The sequence below is a fragment of the Ambystoma mexicanum genome, chromosome 10, assembly GCF_040938575.1.
Source record: "Ambystoma mexicanum isolate Mex_15411 chromosome 10, UKY_AmexF1_1, whole genome shotgun sequence".
Classification (NCBI taxonomy): domain Eukaryota; kingdom Metazoa; phylum Chordata; class Amphibia; order Caudata; family Ambystomatidae; genus Ambystoma; species Ambystoma mexicanum.
Window position 1 is genome coordinate 302,149,842 of NC_090932.1, and position 24,811 is coordinate 302,174,652.

The 24,811-nt window shown below is 45.0% G+C and overlaps 1 protein-coding gene across 2 annotated transcripts in view; it reads right to left on the reverse strand.

Moving 5' to 3' along the window:
* The window catches only part of DGKD (diacylglycerol kinase delta), a 1,999,080-nt gene that overhangs the window by 524,262 nt on the left and 1,450,007 nt on the right, over window positions 1-24,811 (reverse strand). The gene's annotated exons all lie outside the window — the stretch shown is intronic.

The window sequence follows — 24,811 nt, forward strand, 5'->3', positions numbered from 1 at the left end:
GAAGAAGAAGACATTTTCAGTGGAAAAATCAAGCGCACCGTTATTACGTGAAGCGAAGCTATCGGAAAAACAGAAATGAAACCAACGGGTGTGGCACAAGCTATTAATACTACTGGTACACCGCGCCCTCTGCCGAGAACATTTTTCCAAAGCAGCAGAGCTGGGCGAGATACGTATAACAAAGATGAGGAATACGTGGGAGGACACAATCATTTCGAAGAGCTCTACACCGAGGAGGCAGTGCAGATGCCAAGTTCGCGAAAGTCTGCCTGGTCGGAATGCTCCCTGCGCTTGGAAGGGGCACTGGCCTTTAAAGAAAGACTACGGGCTCGAGAAGACTCAAGACTCTCCGAAGAAGGATATGTAAGTGTACACGTGCATGAATGCGCAAGGAGAGGGAGGGATTAGTTTTATGGTGTATACGACGCACCCTCAAGAAGGAGGTAGAGGGTGACTGGCCGTTGTAGTCGTAGATTTTAGGTGCACTTACCGGATAGGGAGTGAATGAGTGGTGGCACATCTGCGTTAGAGCAGAGGGTTGCGTAGTAAGTGACGGACCTCGTTAGACGAGCAATTGCGCCTAGTACAGACAATTGGTATAGCTGCATCACTTTTCATTTTTGGGGTAAGAAGTTTAGAAGTTGTGAAGAGAAGGAGAGGAGGCATATGTCTCAGTGTTTTGTTGAAATAGTAGTAGTTTGTTGTGATAAAGTGAAGTTATTGTGTTATATGTTCACTGTAGCTGTGGAAATCGCAGAAAGGCCAGAGCCAAACTAATATGTAAATATTGAAGGAGCCGTGTAGCACGTGCAGAGGGCGTGGTTGAATGGAGGGAGGAGCGCCCAAACACTAGGCCCGTTAACAGAGCATAATTGTTAAGGTGGCAGGCCTCTGGAGAGGGTCATTTGTATATTAACTGAAATTAACAAGACAGGTCTGTGGAGAGGGCCATTGTGTGTGTAAGTGGTTTGAAAGGGTGGGACCTGAAGAGAAGGCCAGTGTGAACGAAAAAGGGTGAACGAGATAAATGGTAAGTGAAGGGTGAGCGAGAGGGTGTGAGTGAGAAAGGGAGGAACAGTGTTATGAGATATAAGTGAGAAGGGTTAAGATTAGAAAGGGGAAGGGAGACTACTCTAAAATATTTGGGGCAAAGGGCGCAACAATGTCATCCGACTATATCGATGCACCTCTCAATCACATGTGGAAAGAATTGCCCCAATATTGCGATAAAATATTAAAATATCACTTTCAATGGTTGAATGACACAGTAGGGAAGTGTTATCAGGAATGGCCCCGAGAGGGAACATTTCAAATGGATATAATTGACAATATGTATTCATTTCTGTCAGGAACATATAAAGGTGCAAAGCTTAAAAAAAAGACAGGACATTTTAGTTCTCTGGAAACTTTTCGAAGAAATTAAAGCAGAGAAAAAAAGGGAGAAGGGGAAGAGGAGAAGGCTAGTGCTCCATCCCTTACATATGCATTGTATCCATTACAATATCTATATTAGGCCTCCGATGCCCTGTACATTAGGGGTCGATTAAAACCTGAGTCCCTGGTCGTGACAACCACCAAGAAGAGGGCGGGCACCCCGCTTGCTTCCTCGGAAGCACCTCCTGATAAGGAGAGCAAAGGTCTCTATGGCCTGGGAAGGAAAGTTGCCTCCACTGCGGCCGATCAGACAAGAATTGCCACCAGTGCCACCCTTTTGGCAAGCTACAATTGCCATCAGTGGGAGGAAGTGTCCGCCTTGGTTTCCTCCGCACCGACCCCTTAAAGTGCCAGTTGGCTCGATGGCAGCAGAAGGGATATCTGTGTCAGGCTGCATGTTAAAGACTAACTTTGATGCAGCGGATAATGCTGGGAGGTTAATCGCCGAGGGCACTATTATCAAGCGTCAAGGTTGGCTTAGACAGTCAGGTTTCAAACCTGAAACCCAAGCAACCCTAATAGATATGCCTGTGGAGCTAAATGTACTATTCGGCAAGGCAGTTGAGGAAGCTTTGAAAACTGAAAAAGATGAGTACGAGACCCTGAAATCTCTTGGGCAACTCACCAACAAACCCTCTGGACAGAGGGGTAACAACAATTTTAGCCGCTTTCGGTGCCAAAATTCCCAAAGGGGTTCCAATTATTACCAAAACCAGGGAACTTCATGGGGTAACAACCAATCCCAATCCTCACAAGGCTACCCCCAGAGAGCAGCGCAGGGGGTCGCACACAGGGTAGAGGCAGCCCCTCCAGAGGGGGTACACCCCCCAACAAGCAGTGACGTTCTGCTTCAGGTTCCCTCCCATGCATCCCCAGTAGGGTTGCGCATTTCCACCTTCACCCACGCATGGGAGGGGATTGTCCAGAGGATACAGCATAAGAGTTGCTAGTGCGCCCCCAAGACCATCCTCCGCGACAAAGAGTACACTCGCTGGAACATCAAAAGATCCTCCTCGAGGAGATTGCTGTTCTGCTAGCAAAGGACGCCATAGAGGTTGTCCTGGACAACCAGGTAAACAGGGGTATTTATTCAACCTACTTCCTTGTGCCAAAAAAAGATCTGACAATGCGCACAGTATTAGATTTGCGCCCTGCCAGTATGTCAAGCCACTAAAATTCTGCATGACTACACTACAAGAGGTAATCCCTCTACTAAAAAGGGGGGATTACATGGCAACATTGGATATGAAAGATGCCTATTTTCCTATTTCAATGTTCCCAGCGCACAGAAGATTCTTGCGTTTCAAGATAGCCAACCAGCACTACCAATTCAAGGTGCTGCCCTTTGGAATAGCCTCAGCTCCAAGGGTATTCAAGGTTCTGGCGGTGGTGGCAGCGCACCTACGCAGGGACGCAATCCCAGTGTACCGTTACCTGGACGACTGGCTCATTAGAGGGGAGTCCCCCCTAATTTGCAGACTAAACATCCAAAAAACCATCGACCTCCTCTTCCAATTGGGCTTCTCAATCAACGAGAAAAAGTCAAGCCTGCTGCCAAGCACCTCAACACATTTCCTAGGAGCTGTCCTAAATGCCCATTAGGGGTTGGCCTTTCCATCAGAGGAAAACATTCTAAATGTGTTGCTGCAAATTGCTCAATATCAGGCCGGTTGCCAAATAAGGATGCGCAAAGCTATGCATTTGCTAGGCATGATGGTGTCCTGCATTTACCTGGTTCCCCACGCGTGCCTGAGCATGCGACCCATGCAGGAATGGTTGGCGAAACAGTGGTCTCAGGAAAGTGGTCAGTGGGACGATCTAGTGGTTGTTTCTCCAACACGAGTAGTCTTCGCTGGTGGACAAGAGAGAATCTTACGAAGGGGAAACCCTTCTACGATCCAGAGATACAGGACGTTGTCACAACAGACGCCTCCCTGGCAGGGTGGGGAGCTCACTGCCTTCACCACACAGCTCAGGGTCTCGGGTCTCACACAGTGGCTCAGAACCACGTCAATCTGCTAGAACTTCTGGCGGTCTTCAAAGCGCTTCGGGCATTCAACCCCTCCTATCCAACCAGTCAGTGCAGATCCTAACAGACAGCACGACTGCAATGTTTTACTTAAACAAACAGGGGGGCACTCGTTCTCAAAATCTGTCCAAGCTTGTCCAGCAAATTTGGAAATGGGCACTCAAACGGAAGATTTACCTATCATCCAACATGTTCCGGGGGAGCTCAACTCGCTAGCAGACGCTCTGAGCAGAGATCCCCTAACAGAGGAACACGAGTGGCAACTACACGAAGAGGTCATAAGAGACCTCTTCTCTCTGTGGGGTTTCCCCACTATAGACCGATTCACCACAAGCGAAAACAGGCAATGCCAAACTTCGCATCCAGGTTCCCTCAGCCAGGCTCCAAGGGAAAGGCCCTATGGATGAATTGGTCAGGGATATTTGCCTACGCTTTTCCACCAACCCCTCTGATGAGGAAAGTGGTGAACAAGATCCACAGGGAACCGATGACGCTCATCCTAGTTGCTCCTATGTGGGCGAGACAACCATGGTATCCACACCTGCGCAAACTGGCGATGTGCGATCCCATCAAACTCCTGTGCCGGTAAAACCTACTCATGAGTGGCTAACAGTGCATCCTCAACCCAACTTGATGAACTTGCCAGAATGGCTCCTGAAGTCATAGATCTTGGCCACCTCAACCTTCCACAAAGATGCATGGACATCTTGAAAGAAGCTAGAAAGCCCAACACTAGACACTGTTACTTTCACAAATGGAAGCGTTTTGTTATCTGGTGGCAGTCAAAGAATATCAACTCCTTAGAACGTACTCCATCTCACATTCTAACCTATATGCTCCATTTGTTAGACGCAGGGTTGGTATTTACCTCCCTAAAGGTCCATCTGGCGGCCTTGTCAGCTTACACCACCTCACAGAGTAAACTCTTGTGGTGGAAGATACCCGTTAATAAAACACTCATGGAGGGAGTAAAGAGACTTCACCCCCCAATTTCTAATACGCCGCCAGGTTGGGATCTTAATGTGGTACTTGCTAAGCTCATGGGACCCCCCTTTGAGCCGATGCACAAATCAAGTCTAAAACACCTGACTTATAAAACTGCCTTCTTAGTGGTTAGCGGCTATGACTTCCATAAGAAGAGTAAGTGAAATTCAAACTCTGTCAGTGCAAGATCCTTTCTTTTCTATTCATAAGGATAAACTGGTTTTGCGAACCCACTCTAGGTTCTCCCCTAAATTAATTTCTAAATTTCATGTAAACCAGTGTATCGAGCTACCGGCTTTCTTGCAGGAACCCAAAAGCTCAGCTAAGATAAAACTCCACACACTAGATGTGAGGAGAGCGGTCCTCTACCACATCGACAAGACCAGACTGCTAAGGAAGACTGATCAGTTATTTGTCTCCATCGCACCAGAAAAAGAAGGCGACTGCGTTTCCAAGATTGCTATCTCTATGTGGATAGTCAGTTGTATCCAACTGTGCTATTCTCTATCAGATAAAACTTTGCCTTTTACTCCCAGGGCTCACTCTACAAGAGGCACAGGAGCCACTCTGGCATTCCTTGCAAATGTCCCGCTAGACAGTATTTGCAAAGCAGCTACATGGAGCTCTGTTCACACCTTTACTCAGCACTACTGCATTGACACTCATTCCAAGACAGATACACAAGTGGGACAAGCAGTTCTAAGACATTTGTTCGCTCATGACCCTTCTCTCATCCCACCTCCTTCTTTTAACACTGCTCGCTAATCTATGCACAGCATGTGATCTAAGCAGATTTCACAAACATCAGAAGGGATACATTACTCACCGTAATCGTATTTCTGATGCTTGTATTTGCTTAGATTCACATGCGCCCGCCCTTCCTCCCCTCTGAGAGAAGGTGCATGGATGCTTGTGGTCTTATCATTCTTATCTGCTTGGTTACTCTGTACTCACGCTACTCCTCATGCTACCTCATGTCAGAAAAAATACAATCTGAGGGTCCTACACGCGTGAGGGATCATGGTTACAGGGGACGTCACACTAGGGATAGTATTACTGGCACGCCCTATTCGACAGCAGATTTCACAAACACCAGAAAATACCTTTATTTTATCACATTCTATTGCGGGGGATCCCCTCAGATGTGCAGGTTTCCCTAGAAAAATAGTAGGGATAGAAGCAAAGGGATGGCCTGAGATACAGGCAACAACTGTAGATTACTGTAAAAAAAAAACTGGAAAAAGAAAAACAGACAGCAGACAATGCAGTGAATGCGAAAAACAAATGAGTACAGAAATAAATGCCCAAAATAAGCATGGAAGGGGCAGCGCTGACAGGACCAGTGAGTGTTCCACCCGGGGGGGCTTCCAGTAGCAGTGGTAACACAGCAAGGAGGATACATGCAAGCACCATATAATCAACAATAGGGGGTACAACAAATGCAACAGCAGCCCAGATTTACAAATTCACAACAGCCTGGATTCACAAATGTAGGAGGAGTAAATCAGTACACAAGACAATATTAGACAGTAAGGGGCTATTATCCGAGGGGAAGGGGATTTGGATATATGGGTTTGGTAACCCGGTTTAGAGATCAGTGTTTTGTGTGCGGCAACTTTGGTCACTTTGCCCGAACATGCTGTAAGGAAGGCATTGTATCAAACAGCAAGACAGACACAAGTGACCACAGTTCAAGGGTGTTTATTGAACTTCAATTGGGTTTGAAAAATGCCCATCTAATCCTAAATCTAAAGATCAGAGCAAGCTACGACCATCAAATAATAATAACGCAGTCCTAGTGATGTCTTATCAAAATAAAAGGGCCTATACTAATAAACCTATTGCCAATCTTTACTTCTAAATACAAATAGTGTGGTAAACAATGTTACGTAAAAGAAAAGTGTTCAAGAAATGATATGTCAGGATATTCAAGCTGTTGGCTTCCCTTCCCCACATTTTCAGCACGGTGTAAGGCAGCACACTCGAGCTTAGCACAGTCTCTGGCTTCGAGGATGTAGTTCAAATCTCAGTATCAGGGCCTTCTGTACCTAAGTATCTTTGACATTCAAATTCTCTTACTTCAGAGGGCTCTATACAACAAACATTCAAAAGTTCCTTTCTCCTCAGGATTCTCATATACAACTTCTTGGGTGACTTTCATTTTACCCCAGGGCCCCCTCTGTCGGGCTCAGACCCCCTTTAATACAAACCCTTCTTAGATGATTCACTGTTTACCTGGGATCCCCCTCTGCCAGACTCAGACCAGATTTGTGCATTTTTCCAAACTTTCTCTATTCCATCAACATGGAAGACCTTCGACTGAGTGCGAGATTTTGCTTGACCCGTCGACCCGACAACTTCGATTCACATTTATTCGTTCACTTTCAAATGATCTCCCTCTGCTGGGCTCGTATCAAATGTATCTACTTTCGTTACTCCTCCGCTGAATCCAGGCCCTGCAATATTACTGTGCATTGCTGGCAGCAGAAACCTCAGAAATGGCCACTGGAAAGCATGCTGCTCGCTAAAAACCACCCAAAATTGCGCAGTAAAAATCCGAAAAATAGGCCGCCATCCACTTTTGTCTATCTCAGTGAGCACAGGAGACCACTGCCAAAACCCACTATTGGGCAACCCACAAGTAGCCTGAAACCACTTGAAAAAGCAATGCTGATTGCCAAAAGAAAACACAGAGCTGTTTGGAAATCCGTTTTCTTGGTTGTCAAATTTGGAAAAAATCATGGCTCACAAACCACCCAAAATATCCAACCTCCTTGTTGGGTGTTCCACATCATGCTACTGCAAGAATCCACATGAATACAATGTCAGCAAGAATCATATGTTATCAGAACAAAATCCACTTTTAAAGATATTTGATGGAAAGGAATCTGTCAAAAATGGGTGCAGTACCGTAAGTCGCCTCCAAAGACGCTGGGGATCTCTAAATCTGACAGGAGAAACTTGTGTTTTCAAAGCTAAATGTGTCAAAGAAGGGATTTCCATCAAATGCATATAGAGTGCCACACATTGATTTCATGTTGAAAAAGACTGGAATTAAAGATATGTTTTCTTATTTTAAATGTATAAATGTAATGTTTTCACAAGGAACTATGTCACAATTGACCAGAAGGCAACCTAATTCAGCTAAAACTTGCAAGAGGCTTTCTTCCCCTGAGAACCTCCCAGCTTGTTCATTCCCACCAAAAAGGAGAGGATTTCGCATTGGCATGTTAATCAGAAGGGGAGGAGATTTTCTCTGCTGCCCGGAGAAAGAAACAATGGGTTCCTTGAACTGAATAGAAAATGCTAATTCGGGTGTGACTGACAACAACAGCTCTGGCAGGAAGGCAAGCCATGTGTCCCTCTGACTCAGCACAGCTTTGGACGCCGGCCAGACTGGAAATGTGGACTGAAGTGAAGTAAATGTATGTTTTAGAAAAATGCTTATAGCAAATTGTACTGAACTGACAAAAATATGAAACTTATAGGTTGTTAAAATGAAAAATGTGCTCACAGTTTAAAACTAATCTGGAATCTGTGTGATGTTCTGAGACTGAACCCCGGAAATTATTCATATTCCAGCCATGGTGATTAGTATGGTATGTGTATGCATGTATAAAAATTGGTGCAGAACGAACCTTGAGAAACCCACCAAAAATGTGAAAAAGTTGTAATTTATGAACTAAAGCTCGCAGGAAGATGAGAGTTGGACAGCAATATACCTTATGCAATCTGTCATGTAATTATGTATTATTAACAAGTTGTGCATCTTGGAAATATGTTTTTTGGGGAAAATAGATTTCCTAAGTAAAAGCAAAGGGGAGGGATTTCCTTTGGACCATAAACACAGTGCCACTCTGATAAATATGACACACTGCTCCGGTCCCAAATCAGGAGAGGGGAAATTCTCTGACCTAGAGGGTTGGGCATAGATAATCAGCCTCCCCACCTACTTTGGAAATGGATAAATAGGGACTGTTGAGGACCCAGAAGGACACACACTTTCCACTCATCAACTGATTCCTTGGCAAAGCACCCTGCAGGAAGATCCAGACTCTAGAACCAGAACCAGAATCCAGACTCTAGAACTTTGAAGCAGAGAGGCCTAATCCCACAAGCTGAACTCTTCTCAGCTGGCCTTCAGAATCTTAAGCAACCTGATTCTAACCCCTAAACTTCCAAGGGGCACCACAAAATTCAACAGCCTGGCTGAGCTGTTTTGCTGTTCTAGCTAAGAACCCTGTGCTAGAATTAAGATCCAGACCCGTAGAGCAGAGCTGTAACCAGAACCTGTCACATCCAGTCCAAGAGGCAGCGCAGACCAGAGTACCTTGCTGAGAGCTGAGTCCAGGTGCCCTGAATCCTTTCCGGTGGCGAGTGAAGTCCAAACCTTTGACCAGATCTTTGACGGGCCCATTCCATTTCAAAGCCAGATGAGTGAGTACTTAGTATAGAACTGTCCAGAGTCATCTCTTAGTTTAAAGTAATCCTATTCAATCCATTTCAACCTATCCAGAACTGCATTATAGAATCTTGTGTCCATCCTGAATTCTTCTCATTATATAGCCTGTGATAATTGTAGCGATAATCATCTGTGCGCTGATATTTTCGGAAGAAAGTCAAGTGTCCTGGCGCACAACAATCAGAGTGGAAGGCGCTGTTCTGGTGGTTGTCCCGTTGGGTATCTTGTACTTTCATAGCCCATTAGCATAAATCCATCTTAGTTCTAAATCTTTAAAGCGCATCTTTCGTTTTGAAATCTTGACTCTGTTTCTGAAAAATCGACCTTCAGAAAAACCTCTAACTTTTGAAACGTATATTCCTTGTAGTTTTTCCGTAATCACGTTTCCCGCACGTGGAAATGTTGCTGCGGTTTCGCATTTGGCTCAATTTCCCCACATGTAAAAATAGCTATTTCTTGCTTTCAACTTCTGAATCTCATTTTCCATCTGCTAATCATTCTACAATCATTGCTAGTGTTGACCTGAACCTATCCCAAGCCACTCACACTAGTTCTGAATCCCATTTAGCAAATTAAAATACATTTTTGCATTTTCCCATTCATTTCAAATCACATTCAAAGGCATTTTTACCTGTTTTTAAAGCATTCCTGTTCTCTCGAAACTTGCTGGGGGGGAAGTGGGATTGAAACTGCCAATTGTTGATTGTTATTCCTGATACATGTGTGCCCTCATTCCATCTCATCATATTGCATAGTGGGTGGAGTGAGTAGTCACAGGGGAAAGAGTGATTACACATTGTCTTTGGTTAAATTCATATCAAGTATATTTCTGTGTTGCATTCTTTCCTATCATTGCATTTCCTTGAACCACACAAAGTAATCTCTGCTACATTAATCCTCCTAATTGATTAAAGAGATCATTGTTATTTTAAGATTACCCATTGCCGATCATTGTTCATATTCATAAGTGTGATATTCAGATATTATCCATATTTATAAAAGTGTGATATATATATTGTTCAATTCTTCAATAAATCTTTTAATTTGCAAAACAAACCTATTTCTTGGTTCAGTGAGACCGGGGGAATTCAAAGAGAGGGGCGTTATATAAGGGTACATCATCCAGAATGAAACGAATTTTGACATAAAAATATATAAATAAGGGTTTCCATTGGGTACCCCATACTAGGCATTGACTTAGTTGGAGTGCTGGATTAAAATCACTTACAATACCTTAGAGACCTTCGATTGATCACCCAAGCTGTGCTGAACCACTGTCAAAGGTATTGTAGCTTGCCTTAAAGTTCAATCACTTATCAGCAGTTTTACTTCACTCTTGTCTGTTATCACATGCGTTTTAACAATGTACATTCCAGCGCTCGCCATACAATGTTGCTGCTTGCAACTGTGGCTTCAACACAGACCTCTCTCGTATTGGTCTCCCCCAACTCACCGGCTGTGTTGTTTTCACTTAAGCGGCTTTGTTGTTGGAGCCAATGGTGGCTGGTAAATCTTCCTGCCTTTATTCTTTTTTTTTTTTTATTTATTTTATTTTTCAAACCCGAAGGCACACTTGGTGGATCCATCACATCTTATTATTTAGTCAAGTAACTTCTAAACTCTCCCCAGATATCTGGGGGTTAGGACGTACATGGGGACAGTGATATGATTTGATTTTGAAATTTCTTATGCGCACCAGACAGACTTAACTGCATTTGGGCGCAGATTGGCACTATATATCAGGCATAGAGTATGTACATATTGCAAGTGAGTTGTGCTTTTGCCAAATTATTTGAATAGGAAGGTTTTTTGCCTCTTCCTAAAATGTTCCAAGGTCTGGCATGCTCGGATATCCAGAGGTAGCCGATTCAATGTTTTAGGGCCAAACACAGCAAACCTCCCATCTCCCTCGGGTACCCGTTTAGCCCGAGGTGTGCACATCAGCAATTTGTCCCCTGATCGTAAATCTCTTGTTGGATTATAGGCACACACCTTGGCTGCAAGATACTTAGGTGCAAGTCCATTGAAGCATATGAACATCAGACGGGCCACCTTAAATTTAATAGGTTCTTCGACCAACAGCCAATGCAGCGATCTACGTAGAGCAGAGACATGGTCCCACTTCCCTAGATCAACAATCAGCCTGATTGCTGCATTCTGGGCTTTATGTAATCTGCTAATCTGGTTTGCTGGGAGCCCTGCCAGCAGGCTATTACAGTAATCTAAGTGCGAAATCGTCATTGCTCTTACCACTATTGCCTGATCTTCCTTTGGGACAAATGGGAGCACATTTCTTAACACGCGCAGTGAATAGTATACTGCCTTTACCTTGGCTCCCACTTGAGCCTCACTGCCCAGGTTTTCTTGCCAAAGGGACACAAGGTTTTTTTGCCTTTCTTTGAGTAGTGTAGTTCCTCCCCTAATATCCGAGGAGGATGCATTTGTCTGTCCTGGATCATTTTTCCTTCCGGTCCAAACAGTATTAGTTCAGTGTTTGTTGCATTCAGCTGCACCTGATTGCTTGCCATCCACTGATTTCTCTTGTGCATTGATTAATCTTTTCAAATGCATCTTCAAGATTCTCTACCTCAACATAAACTTGGGTATCGTCCACGTAGGAATGAAATCGCAACCCATGTTTCCTCAAAATATTGAGTACCGGACAAATGTATAGGTTGAAGATCAACGGGGAAAGTGATGACCCCTGTGGGAATCCACATTTCAGCCACAGTATCTCTCAGAGGAAGCCTCCCAAAGTGACCTATTGTGTCCTATCCTTTAAAAAGGACCTGAAGCACTCCACCATATATACAATTCTTCATGTTCATTTACAGAGGTTAGTTCCTTCAGCCATTCTTGTGTGCATGTTCATTTACCCAGGTTAGTTCCTTCAGCCATTCTTGTGTGGATGGTGGACAACAAGCTTTCTATTTACGAAGTATACACCTTTTTGCTACCATGTTGCATATATTAAGGAATTTGATTCTGGATTTGTTTTCCAATTGGATATGCCACTTTCCAAATAACAAACATCAGAGTGGGGTCAAGGTTCCTACCAATTATATCTGACATTACCTTATATATATGTGCCCAGTAGTGTGGCAAGTTCGGGCAGGCCCAAAACATATGTAAATATCCTGCTTCCCTTGCGCCACATCTTGGGCAGAGACCAGTGTGATCAGGGAATATTCTTTTAAGTCTGTATGGGGTATAATGTAGCATGTGTAGTGTCTTAAACTGTATTAATTTCAGGGGACTGTTCATAGAAACTAATGTGGTGAATGTACACATCTCTCCCCATTGTGCATCATTTATTTCTAGGTTTAATTCCCTCGCCCATTTCTCACGAGAGAGATCAGCCTGCATCGGTATACCAAGCAGAATCAACCCATATAAAGTAGCATGTACATGCCTACAACCACCAGTGTTTGAAATGTATGCCAGCAACTTATTTTCAGGTGGCTCAACGGGATACGAATCCCATCTAGCACGAAATGAGGCTCGCAATCTATAGTACTGTAGCAGCCCTGCTTGTGTGCTACTGTGTTTTGTGCTAAATTCTTCGACCGTCAGGAACCTACCTTCAGGAAAAAGGTCACCTATACATGCATATCCCCAGGGTTCCCACCGTCTACAGATAGTGATGTCTCGTGTAGGGGAGAGGTGTGGAAAGTCCCAAAGTGGTAGCCAGTGATAGAATGGATTTTTGCCTTCTGTTTTAAAATTGATGCGCTTCCAAGCACTTAGTGTGGTGGAGGGTTGTAAGGGCAATCATCTTTGTATGTATCGTCCAATATAAGTGTCCTCATTTCAAGGCCATTCTGCCGCTGATTTTTCTAATTTAACACGAGGTGGTGTTTCTCCCGGACCATAGCAGTTAAGTGGCAAATTGTGCTTGAGCCGCTAACCAGTAGATCTCTAAGTTGGGTCCGTTGAACTCGCCCTTTACGTCTGGCAGCGCCATTGGTTCCCACTTCTTCCATATTGCACCGGAGTGCCACAGAAATCTAGCCAAAGTATTATGTAGTTATACAGAAAAAACAGGCGCCCGGCCAGATGGGTACATCTACAAATGTGTATATCGCTTTGGGTACTAAAATCATTGTAATGGGCGAGAGTCTACCTGCTACCGAAAGAGTGAGCCGCAACCATGCAGATATTTTCGTGTTTGCGTATATTTCCTATGGGGAGTATAGTTATCCGCTAATAAGCCCTCCTTAGATCTGGAAACTGTTACCCCTAAGTATGTCAATTTATCTGGTGTCCATTTTAACAGGGTTTGTGTCAGCGGTTTAGGCGTAGCATCTGTAAGGGGAAACATTTCTGACTTTTCATAATTTATTGCAAATCAAGAATATGTCCTGATTCAGGTTATAGCCTGCATTATGGGATCTAAGGTACGCTGCAGCTCTCTAATGTACAGCAAAACATCGTCTGTATACAATGAAATTATCTCCGGGGTTCCAGCTATTCGTATCCCTTTAGTCGCATGTGTAGCACGGAAAAGATCTGCCATGGGCTCTAATACCATGTAAAAAAGTAAAGGGGAGAGTGGGCACCCCTGACGCATCCCTCTGCACAGTTCGAATGGAGATGATTGTGTTGTGTTAGTTAGGACAGAAGCCATGGGTTTAGCATATAGTATTTTAACGTAATTTATAAAAGACTCGCCCAGTCTGCACTCTTGAAGTACCATGAACAGATATGGCCATGATACCATATTGAATGCTTTCTGGGCATCTAAGGCTACAGCTACTGCATAAGTCTCGGGAGATATACGATCTATTACATTAAACAACCGTCTAAGATTAAGTGAAGCAGCTCTTCTAGGTATAAAGCCGGCTTGATCTTGATGTTTTAATGCAGGCATGAGTGGCAGTAGCTTATTGGCCAACAGTTTTGCATAAATTGTAGTATCAATGTTCATCAGAGATAGTGGTGTATAGGAACTGCACACATCACATGGTTTATTCGGTTTAAGGTAGGACCGCTATGAACGCTTCTCGAAGAGATAGCGGAAGAGGTCTCACCCTGGCTGCCTCCAACCACAGCTTCAGTAGATAAGGCGCCAATTGGGTAGCAAATTCCACATAAAACTCTGCTGTGAGGTGGTCCGAGCCAGGGGCTTTATGTCTCAGTAATTCCTTTATCACCCAGAATATTTCCTCTGTCGAAAAAGGGTCATCCATTTGGATTCTGGCTTCCGTCGATAATTCAGATAGTGGAATAGAGTCAAGCAATGCTTCAAGCTCTGATTCGTTTTCTAAAGTTTGTGCCTGACATAATACTTTATAGAATTTTGTGAATACTTCATCAATTTCTGTTTCTGAGTATCAAGGTTTATGGTTATTATCCCTTATTGACACTACGTGCACACGTCCTCTGTTCTACCGGTCTCTCCCTCTGACCGTAACGGCTGGCCATCATATGTTTAGTAAAATATTGCATTTCCCCGTCTGCTATTTGTCTATATGACTACAATTGTGATTTAATCATTGGTAATGTATTACGGTCCGGGATGCATGCGTATTCAGTCTCCAATTACTGGTGTTCATGCTCACTTTTAGCTATATCCCTACGTATGTCTTGCAATATCCCAAATTCCTGCGACATAGCCATCCCTCTAATGTACACCTTAAAAGCCTGCAAAATATAGCTTGTGTCACTGTCCCATTATCGTTTAAAGAGAAATATGTATTGATGTCATTTTCTAGGTCCGTGCGAAAGACTTAAACCTCGAAGGGTATCGAATGCGAGCTGCATCATCCCAGTTCAGGCCAAGGTTGATTGGCGAGTGGTCAGAATAGGTGCGGGGTAGGATCGAGAAATCTACTGTTTGTCGCACAAGATGGTCCGATATAAAGAAAACATCAATTCTGGACGAAACATCATGTACGGTAGAATTATATGTGTAGCCCCTTGCGGTCGGATGTTGCAGACACCATATATCTAGCAATTCTAATGTATCCAACAGCTCTATTATGCATCCAGCAGCTTTCAATAAAGGCCTGGGCACTCGACTTGTGTGGTCCAGATCTAAGTTAAGGATTATATTCAAGTCCCCACCCCATACCACCGGGATCAGTGGATAGCACATGATATTGTCGGCCAATACCCGGTAATAATTTGGGTCGTCTAGATTAGGGCCATAAGAGTTTACCAATAATGTTTCTTTGGTGCATATCTTACAGTGAACTATGACATACCTAACCCCCAGGTCAATGTGTACATGTAGCAAATTAAAGCAACTTCTCTATGGACTAGTGTCAATAAACCCTGGACTGTGAGGAGTAATTGGTAAAAACCTATTTGGGCCGCAATTCTTGGCAAATGTGATATTAGCTCCTCCCTTCGCATGAGTCTCCTGCAGGAATACGATCTGAACATCTTGACAGTTAATGTAGAATATCACCCTCCTTGCTTTAGTGAAGTTGCCAAGGCCCTGTACATTCCAGCTCAAAACATTGAGCGACCCCAGTGTATTGCAAACAATAGAGGATGCACCAACAATATAAGTGAAACCAAGTATTATTTTGAGCATATGTACACTTGCAATGCTGAATTTCGTGACAGTCTGGCCATTTTCCTTCAAACCTTTCAACCCCCCAAATATTTCCCCCGCTCCCCATGCTCATTGCCCCCACCCCCCAATTATGGCTATGTAACCTATATCTTCCCCCCTCTCTAACCTGTCTCTTACTGCACTCAATCCCAACGTGTGCATCAGTACTACAACAACTCATCATACTGGGGACCACACACGACATCAAGAAACTTAGTCAAGACTACTCTTCCTTTGCCATAGACGGCCACACCATTAAAGTAGCTAAGGGGGTAAAAACACTTGGTTTTTACCTTGACTCTAGCCTAACTTTAGCAAAACAAGTGAACGCTATGGTCTCCTCCACAGCCTACACTGGTAAACTAATCCAACCTGCTAAACCGTACCTGTCCTCAAAAAGTTGCACCACGCTGGCACAAGCACTCGTGTTGTCCAAACTGGATTATTGCAACGCTCTCTATGTAGGTGCAAATAAATACATTACACATAAAATCCAAATCCTACAAAACAATGCCCTTAGAGCGGCATAAGGTATCTCAAAAAGAGAACATATCACAACAATTAGTAAGCAATCCAACTGGCTATCTATGACTGATCAAATTAAACTTAAAACTGCATCCCTAACATTTAAATGCCTTAATAACCTAGCACCTAGCTACCACCCTGAGAGGTTCAAAAGAAGAACCACATCAAGATCCACGAGAACAGCCTACATGAACTGCCTAGTTGTCCCACCATTCAAAATGACTACAACTGGAGGGAACAGCTTTCCTGTCAAAGCGCTGCACAAATATGGAACTCCCTTCCGCCCACCTTAAGGCTTGACCAAACTTACCGACACTTTAGAGTAAACTGCATCAAGTGGCTCAAGGGAACGAGCCTTAATACTTCACCATGCCCTATCTCTGCTATGTAAATATGTAAATATATTACTTACTGTATTGCCAATGTTATGTACCACTGTGATTGTCCTCGCGCCCCGATACCTTCAGGTTTGGTGCACGCTACAAATAAAGAAACAAACAAACAATTGCAGCCTTGCCTGGGGGTTGCTGCCTCTGCATTTGGTGCTCCCGGAGACGGCACACCACTCGCCAGTAAACTAAGGATTAGCAAGCTCGTTTTACAACGGGTTTATTGTGCCCCTCTCTGCATCTTGATGCTGGTGCGAATAGTCAGTAGCGTTATTATAGTTTTTGGTAAATATCCTAGTAAGTGATGTCAGCCACTCTATGACTGTAATCTTCGTCAGGTATTCATAGAGGATTCTCCTGTTCCATCCGATTCCACTGGCTGGGGTCTAATGGGTATATTAGCTTCGATGAATGAGGCTACCTGTTCCGATATTGTGAAAAATAAGTCTTCCCATGATGCTGTATGCGAAGTCTCGCAGGGAAAAGCATAGCATACAGTGTAAGCAAAAAAGTCTTGATATGCATGAAGAGATGTATTGTCATACTTCAGTGGGCCCTTCTCTCTAGCCAGCCGGATTACAGTGTCTCTATCCCGGTAATTAAGGAGCTTCGCTGTGACTGCTCTTGGGGAGCACCAGGTTTGGGCCTGATCATAGGGGTTCTGTGGGCTCGCTCCACTACAAACACAGAAGAGAACAGCTGGGCCCCCAATAACTCTTTCAGTAGGTCTTCTATAGCTGTTTCCATGGGGCCATGTCCAAAGCTTTCAGGGAGGTTGAGTATAGGAATATTGCTTCTCCTAGATCTGGATTCCAGATCATCACATATGGCAAGAGCTTTTCTGAAGTCTATAGTCACAGTCTCCAACTGGGTCTTAAGGGTGTGTACGTCATCTACGACCACACTGAATCTTGCCGGTAAGAGTGGCTATTTCAGATGTTTTTTCATTGAGCTTGCCCAAGAGGGAGGCAAACCCTGCCTGCATATTATCCATGATTTGAGGATAGGAGTCTCTGGGTTTCTTCAATGCTAGCTGCAGGTCTCTGCGTTTCAAGTGTTGCTCCTGCCTTGGGCTGGGTGACTTGACACGCATACGTGTCAAGTGTGTTTTGTTTCTTGTGGCTCCCTCCTCTTCTGGGCACAGCTGCAATCCACAGCACCTACCACTTCTGTATCGGCAGTAGTCCCAACTTGTGTCTTGCCAATCGCCCTCTGTTCTGATTTGTATACCGTGACAAGTTCAGAGTGTCAGGCTATAGTGTATAAAAGTCAGACTCACTTGTAGTACATTTGTTTGGTGCAGAAGTCCTCAGGGAGTATCACTATTGCCACAAATATGTATCACGTCATCCGGATGTATGTTTTAAATGTGTAGGTTATATATCACGTCACAAGGTTATCAGGAACGATAAGAAAGAGTAAATGCGTTTATTTTGAGGCCACACAGCTATTAGCAGCTTGTAGAGAGTTCCTCAATAATTCAGGTCATCAAACAGTATTGTGCTTCCACGACCACGCAACCTCACCAGGGGGCCCTGCATATATCCTATTCAGTTGTCGTTACACCATTTTGTGTGATCCAGCCAATCCGGAGTTTGCGTCCGCTCCTTCAATGCAGACGGAATAACCACCATTGCATTACTTGTGTTAAATAGTATTTATATATTGACAGCGCTCCTTCCAAAGTATTATCAGCATATCCATAAACAGCAGAGAAGAGGCTAGGGGAGAACAGATTCATGTAAGGCGGGCTGCAGCATATTCTGGTACCTTATTTATATTCCTGCGTGTTCTCCGCGTCCGATTTGAAACCCCCGGTCCTACGCCGGTATCGCCCTACCGGCAGGCATTGCACACAAGGAGGTCCGAGTTTCTTGCTCCCGTCCCTGACAAACAGTGATGCGCCAGTTGGTATCTGGTATGGACTCCCTTCTGCACGTCTATGATCGAGGCGCCGCCTTATCCTTCAACCGACAGCAAGGCCTAATGGTGGTCTCCAGACACGGGAGGCCGCTTGAGCGAAGAGGTCGCACTGCGATGAGACCACAAGCAGTTGCGCAGTGTAGCTCACACAGACCGTGCATGAGATCTTCCTGAATCAGCAACTGGACTTTTTCACACTTCATATGTAATTTATGACATATTTATTGGGCACCTCTCACACAAGCTCAGAGATCAGCAGCCATCTTGTGGTTGCTCAACAGTGCCCCTGGTATCTATGATACACACTGCAGGATTCTTCAGCCTGTTTTCCTGGTCTTATGTTTTCCGATCTGGAGGACTCATGAAAGCAACGGTTCATTGTCCAAAAGGTCAAGGGCACAGCCCTCCTTGTGATCCCTTTCTTTTTCTCCGTCTTTATCCTCTCATTAAACTGCCATCTTGGAACTGCTGTTTGTGTGCTTTGCGTCGGGCAGAGTTTGCTCTTGTGCTCTGCCTTTTATCCGTGAGGGGAAGTGTAATGCAAGTCAGGTGCGAGTGATGGTCAGTAATTGCCTGACCATTGCATTGGGACGTCAGGTATACGACACGGGTGTTAGTCTGTTTTCCCTTAGAGCCGCCAGTGTGAAAGTGTTACTTCTTGCCTGGTATACACTCCTTTTTAGACTATTTGTGCAATTTGTACTGGTGAGTTTGGAGGCAACCCGTAGTACAAAACTCTCAGACATACAAACTTCACTGTTAAAAAGGCTTCATATGTATTCACAAATGTAGTTGATAATATTTATACAGTAAACAAACAAATGAATCTGGTAAGGTGGAAATCCTTAACCTTCACCCTCAATCAGTTGTATCTTTCTACTGGTTGCCTACATTTTGCACACATAGGTTAAGAGTGTTGAACAAGAATGCATCGTGTTTTTAAGGCCAATTTAATATAGGAAACACGTTTGTGCAGACTGTGACGAACCTGGTCAATTTGTTTCTTCTCCCAAGAGGAAAGCCAGCCCCTGTGAGGCAAGGGAGGTGAGCCCGCTCCGCATGACCCTTCATAGCGGTCTGGGCAAGTGGGACATCACTGGGAGTGACTCCCCGCGTGGGGACAAGGACTCCCAGTACGATGACACCCTCCCAAATCGATTTCATTGTCTGCTCAAATGGGACTTGAACTGTTTGTTCTCATACTACAACTACCAGTGATCCTCCTTCCACACTGAAGGTAATGCTGTCTTTCATGAGAACACCAAGAAGGACACACCCTTTTCGATTGTGATGACATACTTAAACACAGGAAGAACTGTGAATGGAAAGAGATCTCATACGCAGGGAAAGACTGCTACGGCAGGAAGAGAATCATCGCTACGTAGAGACGAGCTTCTGTAGGAAAGACTTCCAGGATAGGCGAGCTACGTCAAAGCTGCAGAGCCAGCGGTGGCATGGGAGAATCGATACCTCGAAGCTGAGAGACGGGTACTCTAACCGAGCAAGAGGTTTCGTCAGAAGAGGAACCGAGATGGCAAGAAAACCATCTTCCCTGGTGGCACGATGGCTGGAGAAGTGTGGTGGGACTGGCGCCCGGCAACCGACATCAAGACCAGGGGAAAGAAGGAAGCCTGGGTCCCCGAACTCCACACAGTAAGGGCCTCTGCTGACAAGACAAGTACCAGCGGGAAGTGAACGCTCCCAAAGTGAGGACGCCAGTGAGGGCTACAAACTTTGGTTTCGAAGAGTGCCGAAACCGACAAATGTCCGAGAATCGAAGGGAACAGAATGGGCACACGACCCAGGTAAAACAGAGTGAAAGAGGAGAAGCCACCAACAATACGAGAACCTAATGGCACACGCCCTAGGAAAAACGGAGCAACAGGGATGCGTGTGCTTTTAGCTAAGGTTGGGAAAGCAGACAACAATATGAAGAACTGATAAAGTTGTACGGGCATCCGTCCTGAGAAAAACTGAGAAAAGTATGAACCCCCTGTAACAACGCTAGCAAAGCCACTTAGGTAACAGGGACCTGTAATACCCGAAAAGGCAGGTCCCCTACGTGTATGAAATGGACTGAGAACCAATAACCATACGAAAGAGCCACAGGACTTTGGGGCGTTCCAGTGCCTCGTGATCTGGGAAAAGTAATCTAAGAAGAATTAATCTTTTCCAAAGGCGGAAAGAAAACAATACTGAGGATATTTGCATTTTAACTGTAAGAATGTCAACGAAGGATGCTGACACAAAGGTGGCATGGTTTTGGTTATAGACTTCTTTTTCCAGGTGAAAAAGATTATTATTATCCCTAAAGTCTAAGAGGGGTTTTCCTGCCTCAAAACTAATACTAAAAGCGTCAGAACACTTGTCAAAGTCAATTCCACCATCCTGTGTCACATCCTACTTCCGTAACTCCCACAACAACTAAAAAGGTAAACAAACAAAAAGTTCCTTCTTTAAGGATAATGGCTCCCTTCTCCTGCTTCTAGGATGGGGTTCAACATTTTTTTCTCTCAAAACAAAAAATACCAGGGGGAATCAATCCCTTGCCCTGGCTTGCGGGTTCCAGTCAGTCTTTACACAATGTTCCATCCAGGAGAATGGCTCCTTTCTCCTGGTGACGCTCTGTACAATTTCCAATCACTCCCTTCCCCTTGTATGGTTTGGTACAATTCACAATGCAGGCCAGGGGGAATGACTCCCTTCCCCTGGCTTCTTCACCTCAACTCTCAGTTCAGGACAAAGAAAATGTCTCCCTTCTCTTGTTATGCTTTAGTACAGTTCAACACAAGGCCAGGGGGAATGACTCCCTTTCCATGGTGTTTCTATCAAAACCTCTGATGTGGTACCAGGAGAATGACTCCCTTCTGTTGGTATTGCTTGATACAGTTCTTTCTCACTGCTTCCAGCTTGATACACACTTTGCCACTATGACTTGTTTTCAACAATGTCCCAAATCTAGTTAAGCTCTCAGGCCCTAGCTGGGCCCTAGTGGCCTCCTCTTGACCACTGTGACAAGGAAGAGTCCCTTGAGAGTTTCGCTCATTCTCTTGTAACTAGTGAACTTATCTCCACAACTATAATGCGGGAGATTTCTTTCATGCTTTGGTTTACTTCTGTTGGGGTCCAGACCCTTCTTGTATGGCCAGTGGCCGCCTCCTCCCCACTGTTACGGTGGACAGGGTCCCAGACCCTTCTCTGGTGGCCAGTGGGATTCTTTTCCCGACTGTTATGGTGGACAGGGTCCGAGACCCTTCCCTGGTGGCCAGTGGTCTTCTTTTCCCCACTTGTATGAGGAGGAGGGGGCTGGATACACTCTCGAACCTTCGGGAGTCTGTCAGCAGTATGCCTAATCCGAAGCCAGGTAAGCATTGCAGCACGCCTCCTGCATGCGTCCCGTGGACCCTCCATGTCTACCGGTACCACCAATTACCTGCTTTCAGGCTTTGATAAGGCACCAGGGGTTCCAGGGATGGTGGTCCGACTTCTCAGCTGGTTCAGCTTTCCCAGTCTGCTTCTGCGGCATCTCAAGCGGCTGGGCCGCACGACTTTCCTTGCCCTTGGTATCGTGCATGGGTAAGCTCCTGTGGAACCCTGTGAGGACTCACGCGGCTAACCACTGGCAACCGCAGTTCCTCTTCTCCCCGGTTCGGCAACCAGACTTTGGATTTCCTGCACTGAACATTACCTGTGTCTGTTGCTTCTCCCATCAGGTGCTGCAGCTTAGCTGCGCGCTGGGCTTCACACTTTCCATTGTCGGTTTTTATACAACGTAGCCCGTTCTTGAGGGCCGGGTTTCAAAGTCCCTTGTAACTTTTGACAGGTTAATCTCTATTCCTCGTCAGGGCCAACTCGTCTTAGTGCCAGTATTGAGAGCAGCTTTCGTGTTTCTGTGTTCTTCCTCACCTTGGTGTTTTCGAGGCCATTTGTTTCTCTTGCATCACAGCAGTATATGGGTTTGCTTTCAAAAAGAAGGTTGGTGATGGAAGATGGGCTAGAGAATGTGGAGGCGTTTTATTATTCGCTAGCCTAACCTCACGATGGTCGTCCTTGTCCCCAAGGAGGGAGTTGCTCCCAATGAGGTCTTCCTGCATTAAACCACCCCTAGGAGGGCTATTGGGTAGCAGCCTCCCTTCTCTAGCCTCATGAGAAGGGGCGCCCATTTGGCAAGAAGTGAGAACACCTTGTGAATCATCATATAACCTACAAACTCTATAAGAAGACTGCGAACTATGTTGATACGTTCCAAAGGAATTTTGAGAATTAGAATAAGTCTTCTATGAGTCGGGCCAGGCAGAAGCCCATTCCGAGGCTATTGTGCAAGCCCCCCTTTTTCTTTTTAGTTAGATTTTCTTAAGTGGTAGCGCTAGTTAGTCATTTAGGATTTGCACCCAGGACTCTTTATTTTGGCAGCCTAAGTTTTTGTTTTAGAAGGTGGGGAACTTCCCTCATAGCGATACGGCCAGATAGGCATTTTTCTTTTAATTTAAATAAAAGAACCTTGACCCATTGTAGTCCGAGTCCTTGCCATGGTTTACCACAAGACCCCACAGGGGTACAGAGGGTGATATGCTTTTTGTCGGTCCCCCAATACCGGCACAATCTCAAGTGCCCATAAGAGGTACTTTCTTCTGTGTGTGCTACACCAGGAGCAGGAGAAAATAAAATGTGCTCTATTCTCTTTAAAATCCGTGCCACACAGGCACAGCCCTCCATTTTCCAATGGTTCAGATGAGCACCAGAAACTGAATTTCAAAACTGTGCAATTGTGGCAGCTTTCTGTGAAGTTTAACTTGGAAACGTATGCGTCAAATGTTGCAGTGGCAGCACTGTTGTCTCAAAAGAATAAAGATGAAATAGTGCACCCACATTTTATTTATTTAGATGGCTAGACAAGACTATACTATATTTGATAAAAAAAGCACTGACAGCATCGCAGCAAGGTTCCTGCGGAAGTTGAGTGGATGCACATGTGGCTGCCAGAGCAGTGAGCGAGTAAAGGAGGGAACATGCACTCGAGTTGTGCTATAAAGGATCAGGAAAGTCGGGAGTGGAGAAACAGTGGGCACTTTGCGCCCCCTGTGGAAACCAGATGGGTGCACATGTGGCTTAGAGCACAAGGGTGAATTAAGGAGGAAGAAATGTGCTTGGAGAGATGTGCCCGAGGTGCCCAAAGGTCTGTGCTAGCGCTGTTTCTTTTCCCTTGCACCTTTACTCATACTGAATTTCTGACAAATTATCCTACCTCCTTCTTTTGGAAAAACCTGGTGTGCCACTAAGCAGCTACTCCAGATCACATAAAAGCACCCTCAGGGTGCCAAAGGAAAAGGGGTGAAGAAACAGTGAGCACTTTATGGAGCCCTGGGGGAAACCAAATAAAGGCTCATGTGGCTGCCAGTGCAGTGTAGCAAGGGGGACATGCTTGGGTTATCCTGTGGTTGCCAGGAGAGCCATGGGTGGAGAAACACTGAGCATTATGCAGCAGCTTTCACTGCACTAGCTTGGTGGCAGCGGCAAAGTCCTATGAGGGTCCACAGACACTTTGAATAAAAAAAGGATGCACCACAGGAAAACTGGTGATTTAATTGTCCTTCTTTATCCTGGCAAACAGCTGTGCTATTCAGGTGATGTAAAGGTCTTTGTTGGAGATTAGAAAAGGCTAAAAAAAGGGCAGATTATCAAACCAATCTCATCCCATCAGCCTGAGCCCATCTTCTGCCCCTGTATTAAGACGAAGACCCAAGAATGTGCCCTTTCTGCATGTGGTGGTGGTGGTTGAAACATTGAATGACTTCCAGAGGCAGGTGGAGCAAGTGTCACTTTTCAGTTGTTAGAAGGGCGGTTGGATTGAGCTAGCTAACAGACCCTGGTGGCTTAAGAGGTAGATCTAAAAAGATCCTTGCGACCACAAAGGGAGGTAGTAGAGCAGTATGTGATTTGAAACAAGCATGGTCACAGTGATAGGAAGCAAATCTACGTGCACTATATTACAAAGCGGGAGGCCGTGGAAGTTTAGTTTAGTGGTAGTAAATGCTATCCTGTAGACAGGAAAGGGGAAAGGCTATTGCTTTCAAGACAGACAAGCTTCTCTGGCAAAGTGTGATCTTGGACAGATGCTGCAGCAGAGCTTTCTCGCAGTCTTATTCGGCTTCAGATGGGCTTCTCAGTGCCTGAGGTCCCTTACGAGCAGTGGACAAAGTGTAGGCACACATTCCCAAATATCATAGGAATATGCAGTGCTGAGTGTGCATTCAGCATCCATCACAATCTTCAATCCTTGTGGACACCCAGTCATTGGGGCTCAGCACATTCAAACATTCCCAGGCTTCTTGCCAAGAGAACACAAAGGATGTGGATTCGGCATTGAATCCTAGAACTTCTATTCACACACCAGCCAAAGCTTGTTCCTGGACACACTGTAGGCAATGACATACATAGTCACATCTGTATCAATTCATTAAGTGTATGGCTGTGACACTCCTTCAGCGTCTCTATGGAAGAGT